Source organism: Ornithorhynchus anatinus, chromosome 3 (assembly GCF_004115215.2).
Source record: "Ornithorhynchus anatinus isolate Pmale09 chromosome 3, mOrnAna1.pri.v4, whole genome shotgun sequence".
In the NCBI taxonomy this organism is placed as follows: Eukaryota; Metazoa; Chordata; class Mammalia; order Monotremata; family Ornithorhynchidae; genus Ornithorhynchus; species Ornithorhynchus anatinus.
In genome coordinates, this window is record NC_041730.1 from 59,808,764 (window position 1) to 59,830,836 (window position 22,073).

Genomic DNA, 22,073 nt, shown 5'->3' on the forward strand with positions numbered 1-22,073 from the left:
ACCATCCCTTTCTGAAGGGATGCCTCTCTGCACCAGGCTCTGCCCACTATAGGTTTGGAAATCTGATCCCAATTACCTTTAATAATAATGTTGGTATTTGTTAAGCGCTTACTATGTGCAGAGCACTGTTCTAAGCGCTGGGGTAAACACAGGGGAATCAGGTTGTCCCACGTGGGGCTCACAGTCTTAATCCCCATTTTACAGATGAGGGAACTGAGGCACAGAGAAGTTAAGTGACTTGCCCACAGTCACACAGCTGACAAGTGGCAGAGCTGGGATTCTTTAAGTTAGTGGGGGACTACAGAAACCATTGCCAGGCCTGCAAAGCAGAGCTCACGTCCATCTCAGAGTGGGCCAACTCAGGTCCAACCGATGCTGAACTGAAAACCAACTCCTCTTGGACCCTCTAGAATAAAGCTCCTCTCCAGAATGTAAGCACCTCTCTAATCTGTGAGTTCCCCTATAGACTGTAAGCTCCTAGTGACAAGGAAATATGTTTACCAACATTGATGAATTGTACTCTCCCAAGTGGTTAGGACAGTGCACTGCACATAGTCAGTGTCCAGTAAAAACTATTGATTGATTCAGATTTCCCATTGGATTGACTGCCTCTATGCCCAAATTTAGCTCCCAGAGGTGATTCCACCTTGACTCACAACACTAGCTTCTACTGATTCCAATTAGCCATTGACAGTTGAGAATGGAACTGATGCTCTCATTCATTCATTCATTCATTCACATTTAGGAGAGCTTACTGTGTGCAGAGCACTGTAATAAGTACTTGGGAGAGTATGATATAAAATAAACAGGCACATTCCCGGCCCACAACAAGTTTACAGTTTACAGCTTACAGTCCAGTCTCACACCAGCCATTTTCCTGCTGCAGGGAGAAAAGGGGTTCAGCAGTGTGAATCAAGGAAGACAAGTAAAGGAAGGAGAAGGAAGAGGAGGAAAACAACAAAGAAAGAGAACAAAGAGACAGGGAGGACAAGACAGATAAGGGAAAGAGGAAGAGGTAGAGAATCAATCTCAATTAAAAAATTGAAGTATCCAACTGGTTCAATGCTTTGGTGGTTGCTAAAGTGAGCCCTGAATGCCATTCTCCTCCTGTCTAGCAGAGGGTCTTAGGCTTGTGCTAAAATATCAAACAACACCCAGTCATCCTGCCTTGGCCCTGGGAGTTGCTAGCTGTATAGTTATAGGCCTGGTGTGTCCTCTGTCTCATCACTGTACTGACTCACAATCCTGATCCCTAGTTGATCTCTGTCTAGGGTCATCCAACCTAGCCATAACATCTCCTTCAGAAAGCAAACCCATCTCAATAAGTCAACTTTCATCGGAATGCAATGGATCATTTCATTTTGTCTCTGCAATACTACACCTGTTTACAAGAAGTTGGACGGAGGTGACCACCTCATTCTCCAGAGGTCACCAAACAACTCTGGAACGAAATGGCTTTTCAGCCACCCTTGACCTGAACAAGGCTGGAAACCTTGGGGTGATGGAGAATGAACCTGAATCTTATTAGCCAGACCGGGAGGCCCTTTGGCCCCCAGAAAAAAAAAATTTAAGAGACAAAAAAAAGACCAATATAGTCTATTGAGCCACACTGCCTCTCTATTGGAGAAGCAATGTGGCCTAACGGAAAGAGCATGGGCCTGGGGGTCAAAGGACCTGGGTTCTAATGCCACATGCCTGATGTGTGACCTTGGGCAAATCACTTAACTTATCTGTGATTCAGTTACCTCCTCTGTAAAATCGGAATTAAGACTGTGTCCAACCTGATAATCTTGTGTGTACCCCAGAGGTTAGTACAGTGCCTAGTACATAATAAACACTTAACAAATACCATAATTATTATTATTAGTCTATCTGGGAATTTGGAGAAGAGATCTCACTGGAGCTATGTGAAAAATAAACCTCACTGGACAAGTCTGGGTATTGAAATATTTAAAGTTTACAGTAGATAAAATGAATTCCAGGGGATGTGAAAGGTAGTGTCTTCCCCAAAATGACCCATACCTAATGCTTAGAGTCTGATAGGCTGCCATGGTGAATGAGACACATATCCTTTTCAGTGAACAGAAAGATATATTAGATTTGTCCATTTTTCTGCCATTTTTATACAAAGAACAGATGAGTTTCAGCATTCCTTGCATGAGCTATTTGATGTGGGATGAGCTCTGTAGGATTGCCTCTGTTAGCAGGTTGAGTCTCATGGGGAAATAGTTTGGAGTTGAACCACTATAGTCTAATAATAATAATAACTGTGGTTAAGCACTTACTATGTACCAGGCACTCTAAAAAGCGCTTGGGTGCATACAAGCAGATCAGGTTGGCTATAGTCCCTGACCCAAGTGGGGCCCACAACCTCAATCCCCATTTTACAGATGAGGTAACTGAGGCACAGAGAAGTGAAGTGACTTGCCCAAGGTCACACAGCAGACAAGTGGCAGAGCCAGAATTGGAACTCAGGTTCTTCTGACAGTCAGGCCTGTTTTCTCTATCCATTATGCCTTACTGCCTTCCTTTCCAAGTAACTGTGCCTAAACTGAGTTCTGTACAGCTCTTGATGGGATCAGACTGAGGAAGGAACCTCAAAGTTCATATGTAGAAGGCAGGTAAGAGGTTTGCCCAAGTTTTTTTTTTCCCATATGCTGTAGGAATCCCCAACACATTTAGAGCCCATTCAGGCCTTGGGTTCACCCAGGAGTTCCTTCCTGCTGGCAGTTCAGAGAAGCGAGAGTTTGGAGGGAGTCAGTGGATCTGGGTTCTAATCCCACTCTGCCACTTGCTGCTGTGTGACTTGGGCAAGTAACTTTATATCACTCTGCCTCTATTATCTCATTTGTAAATTGGGAATAAAATATTTGTTCTCCATTACTCTTAGACCCTGAGCCTCACGTGAAACGAAGACCATGTCCAATCTGCTTTTATTGTATCTACCCACAGTGGCCAACCAGACCATAGGCCCCTGGAATGCTCTGTGCGTGCTAGACTGGAGTAAAAATAGTTGCTGAGTTTTCTTGGCCCCTCTCCACCAGAGCCAAATGAAACATAAAGTAGTTTCAGCCTCACCTCCTTGCATACCCTTTGCACCCCTCCCAAGGCTGAGGGAATTGTTTTCCCTCCTCATACGCCAGAGCTCTGGCACAATCTGGGCACCAGCCTCACTGCCTCTCTGGAAACTGACATCAGCTCCCCTTCTCACCATCAAACAAACTCTATCCCATCCTGGAGGAAAGAAAAGAACACCTGAACTCCAAGGCCTCAAATGACCCGAGGAAGGGTAGTGGCTGCAGAAGCAATTGCTGTGGCTGCAGGTGTGCTTTAGACTCTGAATCATTGGGACCCTGAAATTTTGCTCCTCCAGTCACAGCTCCCTACTGAATTTTGTTTTTATTTTGTGAATTGTGTGTTTGTCCTTGTCCCTATGCTATTTTAATATTTCTTTTCTCCCATTGAGTTGGTCTCCAGTTCTCTCCTCCATATATATTTAAAGATTGTGAGTCCTTCAAGGGACAGGGTCCATGTACAATTCCCACATGTATATTCTTTCCCAGCACTTAGTACGGTGTTCTGCACACAAGTTCTTAATTAATATTACTAATCCTACTGCCACCCTGATGTTTAGAACAGTGCTTGGCACATGTAAATGCTTAACAAATACCACAGTTATCATTAGAATAATAATGGTTATTGTCAACTTTCCCAGTCAACAAATTGGAAGGTTTAGTCATCCATGTAGGACTTAGACAAAAAAAAATCAAGCCAAGCCACCATCACCTCTTTAGAGGAAACATGAATTTCAAGGATGTAGTTACATCACTTTCCCTTCTCTAACATGGCTCTTTTTCCCGAAAAGAAAATTAACCTCGTTAAGCATCATTACTTGATGGAGTTACCAAGGAGCTATCCCAAGCCCAGTGTTCATGATTTATGAAGCTGGTGGAGTTCAGACATCTGGAAAATAAAATCACCATAGCCGGGGCTCGTATACTTTGTTAGTAAATTAGTTCTGAGACTGGTGACACACCATTCGAGGCGACCAGCTGCATAGCAATTCTTGCACATGAGTATCATCCCATCGGAGGCATCAGTGAAGGTGGCATGAGCCTCTAAGGTCATCTTGTTCAGCCTCAATTTCTGGAAAATTCCTAATATGGTCTCCAAAACAGATGTGCTTTCCATGTTTCCACAGAGTGTCTGGTTCAGGCAAGTGATAAATGGCACTTGCAAGGAAGTGAAGACTACTGGCTTTGTTCATTTTATGACCTGTTTCTCTTCTAAAGGGAGGTTAGCCTAATTTGGAACCTGGAACAGAAATTCCTTTCTCTTCCCTCCCTAACCCTTTCGGTTGGGCGCCCACAGAGGTCCGTAGACTCTGTGCCCCATGTAAAAAGGGACTCTTTCCAACCTAATTATCTTGTATTTACCCCCAAACTGGGCCAGTTCTTGGCACATAGTAAAAGAAAAGTGAAATGGCCCCAAGGTAGGAGAGAAGCACTGAAGAAGAGGTCTTAATAACCAAACAACTAGGATTCTATTTAGTAATAATAAAAGCAAAGATTATAATAATAATAGTAGTTCTTAAGTACTTACTACTAGAAAAATGATCCAGATATCAGAGTGCAGTATAGACTGACATAGGAAGAGACAGGAGGCAACGAGGACAGTAAGGAGGCTGCTACAGAAATCAAGGTGGGATAGGATAAGTGCCCGGATTAACATGGTGGGATAGGATAAGTGCCAGGATTAACATGGTAGCAGTTTGGATGGCTAGGAAAGGGTAGATTTTAGAGGTGTCGTGAGGGTTGAACCTAAAAAATTCGTTGACAGATTGTATATGTGCGTTGAGTGAGAGAGATGAGTTGATGATAACGCTCATATCGCCCTGCTCACACCTCCTATTCACATCTTTCAAAAACAAACTAGCCTTTAAAAAATAATAACAATAATATTATTAATATTATTATTATTACTACTACTAATAAAATTAATTTTTTTAAGTACTAGGGATTGGGGAATATACAAGATAATGAGATTGGACACAGTCCCTGTCCCACATGAGGTTCACAGTCTAAGTAGGAGGGAGCACAGGTATTGAATCCCCATTTTGCAAATGAGGAAACTGAGGCACAGAGAAGTTAAATGAGCTGCCCAAAGTCACAAAGCAGACCCGTGGCAGATCCAGCATTAGAAACTAGGTTTTCTGACTCCCAGAAATGTGTTATTTGGAGTCAATTGTGATCTTGGGTTTTGGATTTGTTTGGGCTTTTTTGCTGTTTATGCCTCTTTAGTCTTTCCCTGTGTTATATTATTTGTGTTGTTTGGATTTTGCTCTATTCTTTCAAGGACACTGAGAAAAAAGATTTACTAAGGGACTATGTGTCTTACAGATGGTCTCCAGAATGTATGGAATCGAAGATGACTATCCAAACCACCTCTTTGGCTCCAGTCAGAGAATAGCTAAATATCGCCAATCAAGTGGTCTTCGATCCAATTAAAAGGATCTTAATATGTGTTCATGTCCTGGGATTGTTGATTATGGAAATATGTAGAAAGGTAGAAATGCATGGAATAACGTCTAGTTTGACTCAAATATTTTACTGGATTTTGACACTTCTCCTCTTAACCTATCCACTGGACAACAATTCTACAGTTAGAACTCTCTCCAGAAAATTTCAAAGATTGTCCTGATCCTCTTTTGGTAAGTTGTCAATATTAAAACATTGCAGGAGGACACACTCTTGAGTGCCTTGGCATGATTCAGGATTCTTGCATGTATGTGTGTGTGATATATATATCACATAAAATAGAGAGACCAAATTCCCAGTAAAGAAATTATGAATGACTGCCATTTATCTGTCTCTGTCATCCTTTTTTACAGTTGGATAAACTTCATTGTTTGGGACTTTTTTCCTGCTATTCATCTTAAATTGTCCTTTGCTCTGATTCCTCCCATCACTCCTAATTACAATCTTCCCACTTTAGGTTACCAGAAATGATTCTTTTTTTTTTCTTCCCGAGGGTTTACCCAGTTTCTACTCCTGTTTTATTTTAGGGAACAAAAGTTGGCTGAATGGGTGGTTTGGAATATCTCTGTCTGGAATTCAGACTCCTAATTTTTGGATTCAATTGCCCTTTCAGTAACAGCAAGCACTCCTTACTTTACTATCCTCACAAGTGTCTACCCCACTGCACTTAAGGTTGTTGGGGCAAGATGCAAGACTTTAATTTATTCTGCTTCTTCCTAAGCACCTGGTAATTTGCTCTGTTCACTGCAGCTGCTTAATCAATTTCACTGTTGATGATGATGGTAAGCCAATATACTCTCCATCCCACATTCCATTTTCTCTTCCAACTCACTAATCTTACATTCCCCTCCTAGCCCCAGCCCCCAGAATACCCTCCCCTGTCCTGTCCTTAAAACCACATCCCTTCCTTCTAAACTCTAATAATAATAATAATGTTGGTATTTGTTAAGCACTTACTATGTGCCGAGCACTGTTCTAAGCGCTGGGGTAGACATAGGGGAATCAGCTTGTCCCACGTGGGGCTCACAGTCTTAATCCCCATTTTACAGATGAGGGAACTGAGGCACAGAGAAGTTAAGTGACTTTCCCACAGTCACACAGCTGACAAGTGGCAGAGCTGGGATTCAAACTCATGAGCCCTGACTCCAAAACCCATGCTCTTTCCACTGAGCCATGCTGCTTCTCCAACTACTTAGCACCTACACAAAGCAGTTGGTCTGCTCTGGTGCCTTACCATCAAAGCCATGATTGATTATATTTTCAGAAAACTAAATTTGGCATTCAAACATCATCAGGCAAAGGGAATGTATTGTGAGAGTGGAAAATGATATATCATAAAGGAAGACTTCTGGGCTCAGGTTGAAAATGGGCCAGTGTGCGATTGAAGTCGGAAACGTATCTCTGCTTCATGCAAGACACTGCTAGAGGATGAGAGCAATATAACCCTAATTCTGGCATATAGATGGATCCCTTAGCCTCCTCAAGTTACTTAAGGAATCAAATTCTACATCCAGATGCACTGAAAAGCCTCGTTCCCCCTCATAAAAAAATGATAATGTATAAGACTTTACTACTTGTTCCTTACGAAGGGATATTTTCCAGACGAATGAGCTGAAGTCTGGAACAATTTGAGGAAGACAAGCTCTTGTTTCTTGAAGAAAACAAAACTAAAGGTTTATTTTTCAAAATGTCTGTTCATTTATCTCAACTTGAATATCTGGACGATTTCCTCCTGATGTTTAGTTGTTCCACTGTTGAAATTTTTTTTCCTCAAATATGTTAATTCACAATTTATTTCAAATTCTTGGGAAAATGGAAGCCTGGTGACCCCTAAGGAATATTTTATTCTGAAATGTGGCACATCTGTGAAAAATAAAGTTTCTGATATTTAAAACAAGCTTTTCTGCAAACGCGAATATTAGACAGTTTTCTAGTCTTTTCAAGGGCATCCTCAGGTCTGTACCACAAGGCCGGAAGGAGTAATTTTACCTCAAATGTCATGCAGCTGCTTTCTCTGTGCCTTAGTTATAGGACATTATTCATAAAAGGGAGAAGTGTAATGGCCAACAACTTCATTCTTCCATCTCTAATCACTGGCAGCAAAATTCTAAAATAAAATGATTTTAAAAAGATGCAAAAAAAACCCCAAAAAATACAACCTTCTGAGCAAACACAAATTTGCAGAAAGACATTTTTACCCCTCCCTTCTCCACCCATCCAACTTGCTTTTAATGGTTTGGACTGGATGGAGAAAGCAAGTTTTTTAGGATTGCAGACTAACCATGGATCCATCAGGAGTTTGAGGGCCAATCTCTGGACCCCAGAATAGCATTGAAATATATCAGTATAACCTTTGTGCCATCCCTACCCTCCCACCTTCCGTGTATACACATAGGAAAGCAATGTTGCATAGGAAAGATCATGGGCCTGGAAGTCAGATGACCTGGGTTCAAATCTTGGCTCTGCCATGAACCTGCTGTATAATTATGAGCAAGTCACTTAACTTCTCTGTGCTTCAGCTACCTCACCTGCAAAATGGGGTTTCAATACCTGTTCTCTCTCCTGCTTAGACTGTGAGCCCCATGTGGGACCTGCCTATCTTGTATCTAACACAGTGCTTAGTAAAGTGCCTGACACGTAGTAAGCATTTAACAAATATCATAATTAATTAATTAATCAATGGAAAAATTACCCTCACAATGGTTCTCAGTTGCCACTGGATATCTGAAACATTGGTACTAAAGGCTCATCCTTGGCTGCCTTTGACTTCAAAGAACCAATATGTTTTATACCTATTAAAAGATTCCATCTTTGTCTCATTATACTGGGCCACAAATATGTGACCCAAGCTGACATTTCTGCTTTTTAATAAACAGATTTAATAGGTCGGATAGTTTGGCAATTTGTAGAGTAAATTAGATTTAATTTGGCCTGAATGCCACTGATTCCTCAGATTGTTCAAAACAATCTCAGGTGGTCCAGCAAATCACCTCAACATGCTCTCTTCTGAGGTAGATAAAAAAGCACTCAGCTATCTTCTGAAAGTCTGATGAAATCGACTCTTGTAAACGTGGTGTTCTCCTCTTGCCTACACTGATAGGATGTTTTCAGTTCTCTTCTACTTCAATAATATCCCCAAATTTCCAGAGAGTCTTAAGTCACACCGATATCATTTCTGAGTAGGTCCTATTCTGAGAGGAAGAGAGCTATGAAGTCCTAATTCTGGGATATAGATGGATCTCATAGCCTCCTTAACTTACATATGAATTCAAGCTCAATGCTCTGATGCAATAAGAGGGGGAGGACCTCCTCACGGACCCCCGTTCAGGCCTGTCCCACCGTTGACCCCTGGCCCCCGTCCTACCGCTGCCCTGGAATGCCCTCCCTCCTCACATCTGCCAAACTAACTCTCTTCCCCTCTTCAAACCCACCCGAGAGCTCACCTCCTCCAGGAGTCCTTCCCAGACTGAGCCCCCCTTTTCCCTCTGTTCCTCCTCCCCTCCCCATTCCCCCCCCGCCCGCTCTTCCCCCTTCCCTCCCCTCAGCACTGGGCATATTAGTATATTTTATTCATTACCGTATTCATTTTGTTAATGATGTCTATATCTCTATGATTCTATTTATCTTGATGATGTCTGCGCTAGACTGCTTGTTTTGTTTTGTTCTGTTTTGCTTTGCTATCTGTCCCCCATTTAGACTGTGAGTCCATTATTTGGCAGGGATTGTCTCTTTCTGTTGCCGATTTGTACACTCCAAATGCTTAGTACAGTGCTCTGCACATAGTAAGTGCTCAATAAATACTATTGAAAGAAAAAAAAAGAAAAAGGATGCATGCTTAAGTGAGAATGCTTGAATGGGTACATGTGTGTTATGGTGTGGGTTTGTGTATGGGTGTGAATATGTAGGAGTGTGTAATGAGGATGTGGATACACCTATTCTTTGCTATTGACAGCCTTTCCATCACATAGAGGCAACAGGATAAAACCTTTACACAACCAACAGTCTATTCCAAGTATGGCAAATAAACATCCTTTGCCACACCAATTCCTTGGCTGTTTGCAGCGCCTGATGCACTTTTCTAGACTACCTCTTCATCTTCTGATCTTCCTGAAGCTATTGACTGAGGAGAGCTATGCCATCCCATGATTTTTTAATGATATTTATTAAGCACTTAATAATAATAATAATAATAATAATAATAATGTTGGTATTTGTTAAGCACTTACTATGTGCTGAGCACTGTTTTAAGCGCTGGGGTAGATGCAGGGTAATCCGGTTGTCCCACGTGAGGGTGACAATCTTAATCCCTATTATACAGATGAGGTAACTGAGGCACCGAGAAGTGAAGTGACTTGCCCAAAGTCACATAGCTGACAGGTGGCGGAGTCGGGATTAGAACCCATGCATGACTTCTGACTCCCAAGCCTGGGCTCTTGCCACTAAGCCATGATGCTCCCCAGTCACTTACTATTTCTAGGGACTGCACCAACAGCTGGGGTAGGTACACAGTCCCTGTCCCACATGGGGCTCACAGTCTTTACCTCCCATTTTACAGATGAGGCCACTGAGGCACAGAGAAGTAAAGTGGTTTGACTAAGGCCACCTAACAGATAAGTGGCAAAACCGGGATTAGAACCCAAATCCTTCTGACTCCCAGTTCCGCGCTCTATCCACTAGAGCACACTGGTTGTTGTGGTCAGAGAATGTGTCTGTTTATTGTGTCTGTTTATAACAATATTGTTATATTGTGCTCTCCATAGTGCTTAGTACAGTGCTTTGCACACAATAACCCTTCAATAAATACGCTTGACTGACCAAGCTTCTCTTGTGTCCAACCAATCAATCAATCAATGACATTTATTGAGCACTTGGGAGAGTACAGTACAATAGAGTTGGTAGACATTATCTCTGTCCACAAGGAGTTCACAGTCTAGATCATGTTCTGCTGTCCCTGTTTTCTCTCAGAAACCCCCTGAATGGGCTAGGAGGCTAGGTATCTTTAAATCCTTCTGTGCTTCTAGACCTGATACTGAAGCATGCTGAGAAGGGGGTCTCCTATAATTATTAATTTTTTACAGCTGAGTTTAATAGGTTGAAATACTTCTCCTGTCCTTCCTGCTTGGAGCTATTCCCTTTGGGGTGGTAACTTGATTCTGGTTTGAAGAAAGGCATGAGGGAAGGATAGAAATGCCAAAATGGAATGTAGCTTTGAAACTAGTTTCCAAAGAACACTGGACTGCAAACAGTCTACTAGACTTATAAAATTCACATTTCACAGGTCATTTTTCATCCTGACCCCCATTCCACCTTGCCATCTCTAGCTGCATCCAGGGATTGATATCCTCTCCTCTCCTATCAAGCGTCCTCTCCTCCACTTCCCTTGTTCCTTAACCCCTCTCCAAGAGCCCAGATTCCCATGACATGTAAGCATGGAAGGGTGAGGAAGGGGGAGGCAGGACACTGGCAATTCCACTATATGCTTCTCATTTGGCCTGCTGCAAGATTCCTTTTGGAACCAGCTCATGTGGACCACTGTTTATTTTAATGGTCTTGGTCATTTTTTTGCTCTCTTCTACAAGGTCTCTTTGTGTCTTACTGTTTTCCTTAATCCTCCTGAGTAATGGCAATTTTCTATTGTAAACCCTTAGCGATCTTGTAAAGAAGTAAAACAGCTTAGTGGAAAGAGCACAGGACTGGGAGTCAGGAGACCTGGGTGCTAATCCCGGCTCTGCCATTTACCTGTGTGCTCTTAGGGAAGTAACTTGAATACTCTTTTTTTTTAATGGCATTTATGACACTTATGATGTGCCAGGCACTGTGTTAAGTTTTGGGGGTAAATACAAGTTAATCATGTTGGACAGAGTCCATGTCCCACATGGGGCTCACAGTCTTAATCTCCATTTTACAGATTAGGAAATTGAGGCACAGAGAAATTAAATGACCAGTTCAAAGTCACGCAGCAAGTGACAGGCTGGGATTAGAAGCCAGGTCATCTGACTCCCTGGCTCATGCTTTATCCACTAAGCCATGCTGTTTCTCCTGCTCTGTGCCTCAGTTTCCTCATCTGTTAAATAAGGATTAAATTTATTTTCCTCCTCCTCTTAGATTGTGAGTCCCATTTGGGACAGGAACTGTGTTCGGTCTGATATCATTAGATCTGCCTCAACTCTTAGCACAATGCTTGGCACATTAGAAGAATTTAAGAAACACCATGCTTATCATTATTTATTATTACTATTATTTGTTCAGATTGTTTCGGGGGGCGTTATGACTTTAATGTCAACAAGCAAGCACAAACACCCTCATAATCCTTGAATCTTGCCCCCTGCTTTGGAGCCTAATCAGTATCGACTGAAATGGGATGCAGGTGTGGATTATCAAAAATTCCACCCCATCCAGCTCTCTGAACAGTGGACTGATGCATCACTACAGCTCTAAATAAACAATTCACATCTCTTCCTCAGGAGATATGAAGACCTTGGCATGCTAACACAAATGAGTCGCACTCTGGCCACATCTGGAAGACAATATTAAGCTATTTTATGTGTAAAATGCTTGGGGATCCTTAAGTGAAACCAAGAGAAGCATTCCCCACACTCTCAGGAATGCAGAGCAGGGATACTAACAAAAACTCTAGGAGAAGAGAAGGAAATATGTCTGTTATATTGTTGTGTTGTCCTCTCCCAAGAGTTTAGTACAGTGTCCTGCATACAGTAAGTGCTCAAGAAATACGATTGATCGACTAGAAATAGAGTAGGAAACAGCTCCTGGCAGCTACAAGCATCAGACACCATACCAAGGGTCATGCTTAAAGCCCAAAGTTATGGGGGCAAATCCCAAGTTTACCCATGGGGAAGGTCCTTCTGGTCTAAAAAAATGTTGCCAAGGAGAGAGCCTGAGGATAGGGGAGGCTCTTCCTCAGCTTTGGATCAGTTAAACTGGAGAGACAGAGTCAGTGGGGGTCACACTCAGTTTTATAAAATGGCATTGGGGACTCTGAAAAGTCCATTAGCCATGGGCAAAAGGGTATGCTAAAACAGTCCTGACAGGTTCTATAGCTGCTTCAGACACCAATCTCCTCAATCCATACTGCTGCCCACTCTCCTGGCTTCCAGGTCCATTAATGAAAAAGGAACCCTCTATGCCCTAAAGTACTATCCTATAGGTTGGCCATATCCATTTTTCCTTTCATGATCTCTCTGTGAAAGGCCAACTGCCAATAGAAAATCCCAAATAGTCATTACTAAGGGCTGTAGCCCCTTCTTTCAACGTAACTGGCAAGTAGGAGGGTATGGTATAGTCACCATTTAAATCTCCGCAACAGATAAAAAGATGAGCCTTTTTACCAGTAAATAAGCCTCCCACTTTGTAAATTGTTTTCCAAGTGATTGAAACAATCACCTTCCCCCCTCTACCTCACCTTATTACAACCCAGCCTGCACACTTTGCTCCTCTAATGCTAACCTTCTCACTGGGCCTCTATCTACTCTATCTCGACTCCAATCTCTCCAAGTCCTGCCTTTGGCCTGGAATACCCTCCCTCCTCAAATCAGACAGACAGTCTCCACGTGCTTCAAAGCCTTATTGAAGGCACATTCCCCTTGACTCTATTTATTGCCATTGTTCTTGTCTGTCCATCTCCCCCGATTAGACTGTAAGCCCGTCAAACGGCAGGGACTGTCTCTATCTGTTGCCGACTTGTTCATCCCAAGCGCTTAGTACAGTGCTCTGCACATAGTAAGCACTCAATAAATACTATTGAATGAATGAATGAATGTCCTCCAAGAGGGCTTCCCTAAACTCCCCCTTTCCTCTCTTGCCATTTCCTTCTGCATCACCTTGACTTGCTCCCTTAGTTCTTTCACCCTCCCAGCTCCACAGCACTTATGTACATATCTGTAATAATTTATTTTAATGTTTGCCTCCCTTCTACACTATAAGATCCTCGTGGGCAGGGCGTGTGTTTATCACTGTATTGTACTTTCCCAAGTGCTTAGTACAGTGCTTGCTCACAGTAACCTCAATCAATACTATTGAATGAACAAGCACTTTCTGATAATTCCCTGCTCTTCCCCCTCATCATCATTGAACAGCAACAGCAACAATAAACATAACTATCCTCATCATGCTTACTATATGCAGGCAGAGATTATGGAAGACAGGTAATATGACCCCTGCCTTCAAGGAGGTTATAATCTAAATGGGATGACCATTCTAGGTAAATTGGAGAAAAATGACTTCTTCCAGAACCAAGGATCTGAAACCTCAGGAATTCTCACACATGTGACTATCATTTCTCTGGCTCAAGTTTTAAAACCTTGTGTGATGGGATTCCTTAAGGTTAGTTCCAATACACTGAAGAATACAGTGCAGAAGAATGATGGAATGACGATAGACTTATGGTTAGGGATGCCTGGAAATATATTTCTTGCCACATCACTCAGTTGTATCACTAAATACTTATTAGGTACAGAGCACTGTACTAAATGCTTCTGAGAGTAGAATACAGTAGTCACAGCTCCTGTCCACAAGATATGATCCACTAGGACTGTAAGCATCTTGAGGGCAGGGATCATGTCTACCATCTCTACTGAATTGTTCTCTCCCAGATGTTTAGTACAGAATACCTTGCACACAGTAAGTAGTTCACTAAATACCATATATAACTCAATAGTCAAATTAAATATTGCTTATTACTTCTACATTTTATTTCCTGTTGAGTTTATAACTTCCTCCATCCCTATTTTCATTCTTGGTCCTGACTTGCCTCATTAACTGCTTCAAAACTATTTCTCCTCCCACCTGGATCTTCTGTAACTTCACTTCTAATCTTTTTTCCAAGTTTCTTCCTGACAGATTCCTGAGGTGTTCCTTTATTTGGGAGCTGACCACAAGTGCAGCTACCCAAGACAAATATCTTAGGAAAAGTGAGGGCAACATTCTGTCTTTATGCCTTCAAGTGAAGCGATGGAGGTTATAAAATACAGACTAAAATGGTTTACTTTTTCTTGAAATAATCTACTGTCAGAGTGGTCAGTAGCTAACTGAATAGGAAATTGAAAATGTCATATGAGAATATATATAAAAAAACAAAAACCCAAACCCTTTATTTCCACTCTACTTTTCCTATAATTACCAATAGCCCCCTATTAGATTTCAAGGACAAAAATAACTTTTAAAGCCTCCAGACGTTAGAGCAGAACAGGTCTTTTTCACCCTAGTAGCAGTTTGGAAGAATGATTTCTTCAAGGCATCCAAAGTCTATAATTGTCAGCAACACAGATACCCCTTGAGCCGTGTGGGCAGGCGGTACCCACACTATAATTACGCCGTTTGCTTTTCAAGCTGGTTTTCATGCTCTCCACGACTGTCAGCTCTGGACTCTCATCTATCAGTGGAGATGGGGACTGAAAGTGATGAAGACAGAGGATGATATGCAGAGGTAGTGGGGGGATAGGTCAAGAACTCAAAGAGTTCATGCACCATTGTTTTTTTGGGCCTTGAGGATACTACAGCAACACTGAGGAGAGAGATTAGGTGGCAGCATTCACTTAGACTGATTTGTGTGTGTGTGTGTATGTCTGTGCGTGTGTGTTTATATGTGTGTCTGTGTGTGCAGGTATGTGCTTTTATGTCTGTATACTTATATAACACAAGGAATGAAGTGTTATCCAGTACTTGGTAAAACCTTGACTTTAGCATTTTGTTTATTAACCCAGAGGGTTATCACATCAGCTACCCTAAAATCATAATAATACTAATAAAAATGGTACTTGTTAAACACTTACCATGTGCCAAGCATTGTTCTAAGTGCTGGGGTCAATCCAAGTTGCACAGGTTGGACACAGGCCCTGTCCAACATGGGGCTCCCAGTCTAAGTAGGAGAGAATAGTGTTTAATCCCCATTTTACAGAAGAGATAACTGAGGCTCAGAGAAGTGAAGTGACTTGTCCAAGGTCACACAGTGGACACGTGGCAGTGCCAGAATTAGAACCCAGGTCCTCAGACTCCCAAGCCCATGCCCTTTCCACTAGGCTATGCTGCTTCTCCTTATTTTATCGTCACATTCCTACTAGGTAAGGATAAGCAGATAGTATTATTCTCAATTTCAGATGGCAAAATGGATGCCTTGAAATGTTAAATGACTTGCCCAAGGTAATGCACAGCAGGCCAGAGACTAGGGACTAGGGTAGCACTGGGACTAGGATCAGTGCATATGACTTCCACACCTATGCTCTTTCCACTAACCTTTCCTTCCTCCCATCATGGCCTCTGTGTGGACTCAATTCATCCCTTCTAGTGCTTTGGTTCAACCCAGTTGCAACTGCTACTTCTACTACTCTAGGAAGGTTTTGTTCCCAGACTCTCAATCCAGAAAGCTCCTGGGCCACTCTCCTGAGTACCTGAAGTAGGCTTGGCTTGTCTAACATATTGAAGAATGGAGGAGGAGGTTAGTGGGACTAAGACATAGACATCTGGACATTGAAATTAACCTTGTTTTGGGGCATTGAAGTCAACACTGAAATGGATTTAGGAAGCAGCATAGCCTAGTAGAAAGAACATGGGCCTGGAGGTTAGAGGACCTGGGATCTAATCCCGGCTCTGCCAAATGCTTGCTGTGTGACCTTGGGCAATTCACCTAACTTCTCCATGCCTCAGTAACCTCACCTGTAAAATGGGGATTCAATGCCTGTTCCCCTTCTCCTTCCAACTCATTCGCCTTCCAACTTAGAATGTGAGTCCCATGTGGAACAAGGACTGCATCTAACCTGATAAACTTATATCTACCCCAGAGTTTAGAATACTGCTGAACAAATAGTAGAGGCTTAGTAAGTATCATTAAAAAAACCAACACAACTACAGCAAACAAAACAAAGCAAAACAAAATCTAGTGGGCACTAATGGCAGAGCTCAGGCTCAGGGAATCAGGAATGAAGAGGAGTTATCTGACCACCAACCGATTGAGGCTGAGCTCTCAATTATAAACTGGGGAGAAGTGTGGGTGAATTTCAAAGCACGACTTGCATAGGCAAATTATCCCGCTAATTGAAGCCTTATGGGGAATTGATTCCAATTTGTCTATTTTATTCTTATTTTGGTCTGAATATTTCAAGGTCATAGTTTGACTTAAGTAATATAGGACTGTCATCTGTGAAAGTGGCCCAGTCTGCAAGAGCAGTATGACCTGCTATTCATGTCACACACTTTTCTTTAAGGGACTGAAAATTCTGTGAAGACCCTGGAAAAAGCTGCATTAGGCAAGTCTGAGTAATGCAGAGAAGGTTTTACAAGAAAATTCTGATTTTGCTTCAAATATGCCTTGCCAGATTATGCATGAGCCATTTTTGTAGGCAAAACCAGTAAAGGTACAGTATAAGACCTAAAACCCATCTATTCAAATCCACACACATCCCTATTCCTCAGTCCAGCTCACAACATAATGACTTCTCTCCCTTTGGGAAAGTGCCACACAATAATTACAGAAAATGTTCCTTCAATAGTTAATCAAGTTTATGCACATGTAGAGGCAGCCCTCTGCCTCACGATGTTTCAAGTTAAGATGAACAACACTTAAAATCATTTCTAAATATAAGTTTCAGCTTAAACTGCATGGCAGCATGACATAATGGTCAAAACATGGGTCTGGAAATCAGGCAACCCTCATTCTAATACTTACTCAGCCGCCTATTTGCTGTGTGACTCTGATCAAATCACTTAACTTCTCTATGCCTCAGTTTCCTCATCTGTAGAATGAGGATTCAATAGCTGATCTTCCTCCTACTTAGACGGTGAACCCCAAGTGGGATAGGGACTATCAGTCCTGACTAACTTGTATCTACCCCAGTGCTTAGAACAGTGCCAGGCACACAGTGTTTAACTATCACCATAATTATTAAATAATGGATCAAGTTTGGCTTAATTTAGCACTATCAATGACACTAGGGATTAATTCCAAGAAATGAGTGATTGGATGTGGAGAGGGTGTGATGTGAGGGAGACACGGTGAAATGAGGAAACAATTTTAAAAGCCACAAATGGTTGGTGGGGGAGTGAAAGGGAGGGCTGTTTAAAGAGGGTGGGTGAGGGCAAATCAGGAAAGATCAAGAAATCGGGCTTCCTAATTCAGCAGGTGGGTTCACCAAGGGGGACTGACAGGTCCATTTCATTTACAGTTAAATAAAAATCAGCCACCCTATTGTGATACCTTTCTGTCTCATTATGAAATGTGGCCTAGTGGGTAGAGCACATGTATGGGAATAGAAGGACCTGGGTTCTAATACTAGCTATGCCACTTCTCTGCTATATGATCTTGGGCAAGTCACTTAATTCTCTGGGTCTCAGTTACCTCGTCTGTAAAACTGGGATTAAGTCTGTGAATCCCATGTCCCATGTGGGACATGGGCTATCCAATCTATCTTGTGTCTACCCCAGCACATAATATAGTGACTGGAACACAGTAAGTACTTCACAGATAACATAAAAAAAAATTAATTCATTAATGTAGCTATATTACTCATCTTTATGGTCACTGTGGGCAGGGAATATGTCTATTTATTGTTATATTGTGCTCTCCAAAGCTTTTAGTATAGTGATCTGCACACAGTAAGCACTCAATAAATATGATTGAATGAATGAATGAATAAGGACAAGATTTAATGGTGGTAAAATTAGAGTATCCAGACTTGGTTCAGGAACCAATCACCCATGGATAGTATTGTTCCTATGAGAAAATTGGTTCTAGCTTACATTGTTTTGACTTAAGACACTATTTTCAGGAACCAATTGTATCAGAGAACTGCCTGTATGTAGGTGATCGTAAATAACAATAATGCCACTATTTGATGCATATTTACTGAGCACCAAGAACTGTATTAAATCCTGGGGGAGTTATAAGATAATCATATAGGACACAGTCCCTGTTCCACATGGTGCTCACAGTTTAAAGGGGAGGGAAAACAGGTATTCCATCCCCATTTTAAAGATGAGGAAACTGCAGCCCAGAGACATTAAGTGGCTTTTCCAAGGTCACACAGCAGGCAAATGGCAGAGTGAGGATTGGAACCCAGATCCCTTCATTCCTAAGCCTGCAGGTTTTTCCACTAGGGCATACTGCTTCTGTAGTGAAGACCACATATGGTTATAATATTCAAATCACAACCTGGGATCCATTTGATTGAAAATACACCCAAAGTCCAAATTTCCACATTGCCTAGTTCCAGGAATTGCACATCATCTGCCTTCTATATTTGGAGGGTCCCATTCAATTAGTCCTGACCTCAACCTACTTCAGCAATATCAGGTGAGGCCCCAGCATCCACCAGGTTGATGAATAATAATGTTGGTATTTGTTAAGCGCTTACTATGTGCCGAGCACTGTTCTAAGCGCTGGAGGGATGAACCCAGAAGGAAGGAATGAAGGGAAGTGGAAGATCATTGGTTCATGACAGCCTTGGGCCATAAACTGACACCTCAGTAGACTTTAGGACTATGGGCAGAAAACTAACCTACTGGGTTTTTTTAATCATTCTATGCTGAATTTTGACAATAGGATACTACCAAGGAATCTTCACTCTAATAGGACTGATAGCAAGATACTCACTCTAGTGAGAGAAAACTAAGCCATCACTGTAACGTGAAACTATAGGATGGTCTTTGGTACAATGAGCACTAATTCTAGCAAGTATATTTTATCTTAGGGTTATAAGCTTTACTTATTAACTAGGCTTCGCCTCTGGTAACAAATCTTTATTTTTCAGTAGCTGGTGAAAGATTCAACTCACACTAGTAGGAAGAGAAGGAGTAGAGTTATTTTGCAATTCAAAAATGATGGGTCAATGAAAAATGGCTGAATGCAATCTCACATCAGTGCATAAGACCGATTTGTGTCCTCTATGAACCTTGTAGGATATGTACACAACCCCTTCCCTACTGAACAATGTAGAACTATCTCCCTGTTGACTGCCCTGCCCTCTCCCCAGCCTATCTGGTGTTTTGCTACTGCTCTCACCTCTCTCATTCCATCTTCAGAGTCCCATCACTTCCTCCTTGACTGCTTTTCCTGCCGCTACCAGCCCCTGTCTCTCCAAGTTCTGCCCCGAAAAGTAGAATAAAAGTATGAGAGAGGGTGAACCTGGATTGTATGAAAGAGGCCAGTAAGCCTGTTGAAAAAGGAGGACTCATGCAGAGGGGACAGAGTGGAGATATTTCTCTGACAAATTTAAAAGAGTGAAGACGCAAAATTCATTTGAGTGTGGCTTTTTTTTTCTTGAGCTTGTTTTTCCCCTCCTTTTTTTCAAGAAAGTGGAAAAGACAACTGATCCCTTATGGAAACTCTCATCTCACACTAACGCAGGCACATTTTCAAGATGGCACCATTGTCATCCCCACAGTTATGGACATTGTTTCTCGTGACATCTCTATTGAAACAGGGGTGATCACTTCCACTCTCCACACAGAGGAACTGAGACTTGGCACCTTTAAGAGATTTTTCCAAGATCCTACAGGGATTTGATGGACATGCCTACAACAGACGGTTGGGTTTCAGGCTCCTGTCACTCAGACTAAAACCTGATCTAATAGACCATGTTCCTTCCTTAACATTTTCTTCATTTTTCATTCCAGCTACAAGAAAAGATAGAGGAAAGAGTGGCAGCTGACAGCAAGGCAACCTTTGAGAGAGAGCACACTTCAGAATAAGCCTCCTCAGGAGAGACCGGCATTAGCAGGAGCAAAAACAACAATAATAATGGTATTCGTTAAGCACTCACTATGTGTCAAGCACTGTTCTGAGTGCTGGGCACTGTTCTGAGTGCTGGAATTACTAGATGGTCTCTAGTTTATTAATGCAGGGACTCAGGAGAAAAAAAAGGCAGACCATGTGAACACATTGTCTAGACATTTCAGCACCCTCAAAAACAATGCATACATAGTTGGGGCCTCAACACTGCCACCCCCACCTTAACCACTTCTGTAATTGCCTGATCTTGGCTCTAATGTTAAAGGAACAGTTAGACTTCTTCGGTCTTGAAAGACAAAGGGTGAAAGTGGACATGATAGATATCTTGAACTGGCTGGACAGGACAAGTGCCAAATTGTTGTTCACTCAATCCCACAGCATGAAAAGGTTTGTATGCTCAGGCTAATTTGTTAAGAGAAGCAGCGTGGCTCAGTGGAAAGAGCCTGGGCTTGGGGGTCAGAGGTTGTGGATTCTACTCCCAGATCTGCTACTTGTCAGCTGTGTGACTTTGGCAAGACTCTTAACTTCTCTGTGCCTCGGTTACCTCATCTGTAAAATGGAGATTAAGACTGTGAGCTTCAACCTGATTACCGTGTATCTCCCCCAACGCTTAGAACAGTGTTTGGCACAGAGTAAGCACTTAACAAATACTATCATTATTATCATTATTATTATTATCATTAAGGGGTTACTATGTTCTGAGCACTGCACTAAGCACTTGGGTCAATACAAGATAATCAAATTGGACAAAGTCCCTATACCACATGGAGCTCACAGTCCACATAAGAGGGAGAACAGATATTGAATCCCCATTTTACAGTTGAGGAAACTGAGACACTGAAAATAATTATAATAAAAACAGTAAAAATTGTGATATTTATTAAGCACTTACTATGCGATTGACCCTGTACTAAGTGCTGGGGTAGATGAAAGATAATCAGGTCCCACATGGGACTCACAGTCTAAGCAGGAGGGAAAAGAGATATTGAATCTCCATTTTTGTGCATGAGGAAACTGAAGCACAGAGAAGTTATGTGACTTGCCCAAGATCACAATGCAGGCATGTGACAGAACTAGGATTACAACTCAGGTCCTCTGACTCTCAGGCCTGTATCTTTTCCATTATCCAATCTTGGCTTCAGTGATCCAGTTTTCTTCTGGTTCTCCTCTAATCTCTCTGGCCACACATTCTCAGGCTCTTTCATGGGCTCTTCCTCTGACTCCCACCCACAAACTGGAGGAAGGGGGTCCCTCAAGGTTCAGTTCTGGGTCCCCTACTATTCTCTATCTATTCTCACTCCCTCAGAGAACTCTTTCATTCCCATGGCTTCAACTACCACCTCTATGCAGATGATACCCAAATCTACATCTCCAGCCCTGATCTCTCTTTTTCTCTGCAGTCTCTCATTTATCCTGCCTTCAAGACATCTCTACTTGGCAGTCCTGCTAATACCTCAAACTCAACATCTCCAAAACAGAACTCCTTATCTTCTTACCCAAACCTTATCTTCCCCATGTCTTTCCCATCACCGTAGAGAGCACCACCTTTCTCCCTGTCTCACAAGCCCATAACCTTGATATTATCCTCAACTCATCTCTTTCTTTCAACCCATATATTCAATCTGTTACCAAATCCTGTTGGGTCAACCTTTACAACATCACTAAAATCATCCTTTTCCTTTCCATATAAACTGCTGCCACATTGATCTAAGCATTTGTACTATCCCTCCTTGATTACTGCATCAGCCTCCTTGCTGACCTCCCTTCCTCTGCCTCTTCCCACTCCAGTCCATTCTTCA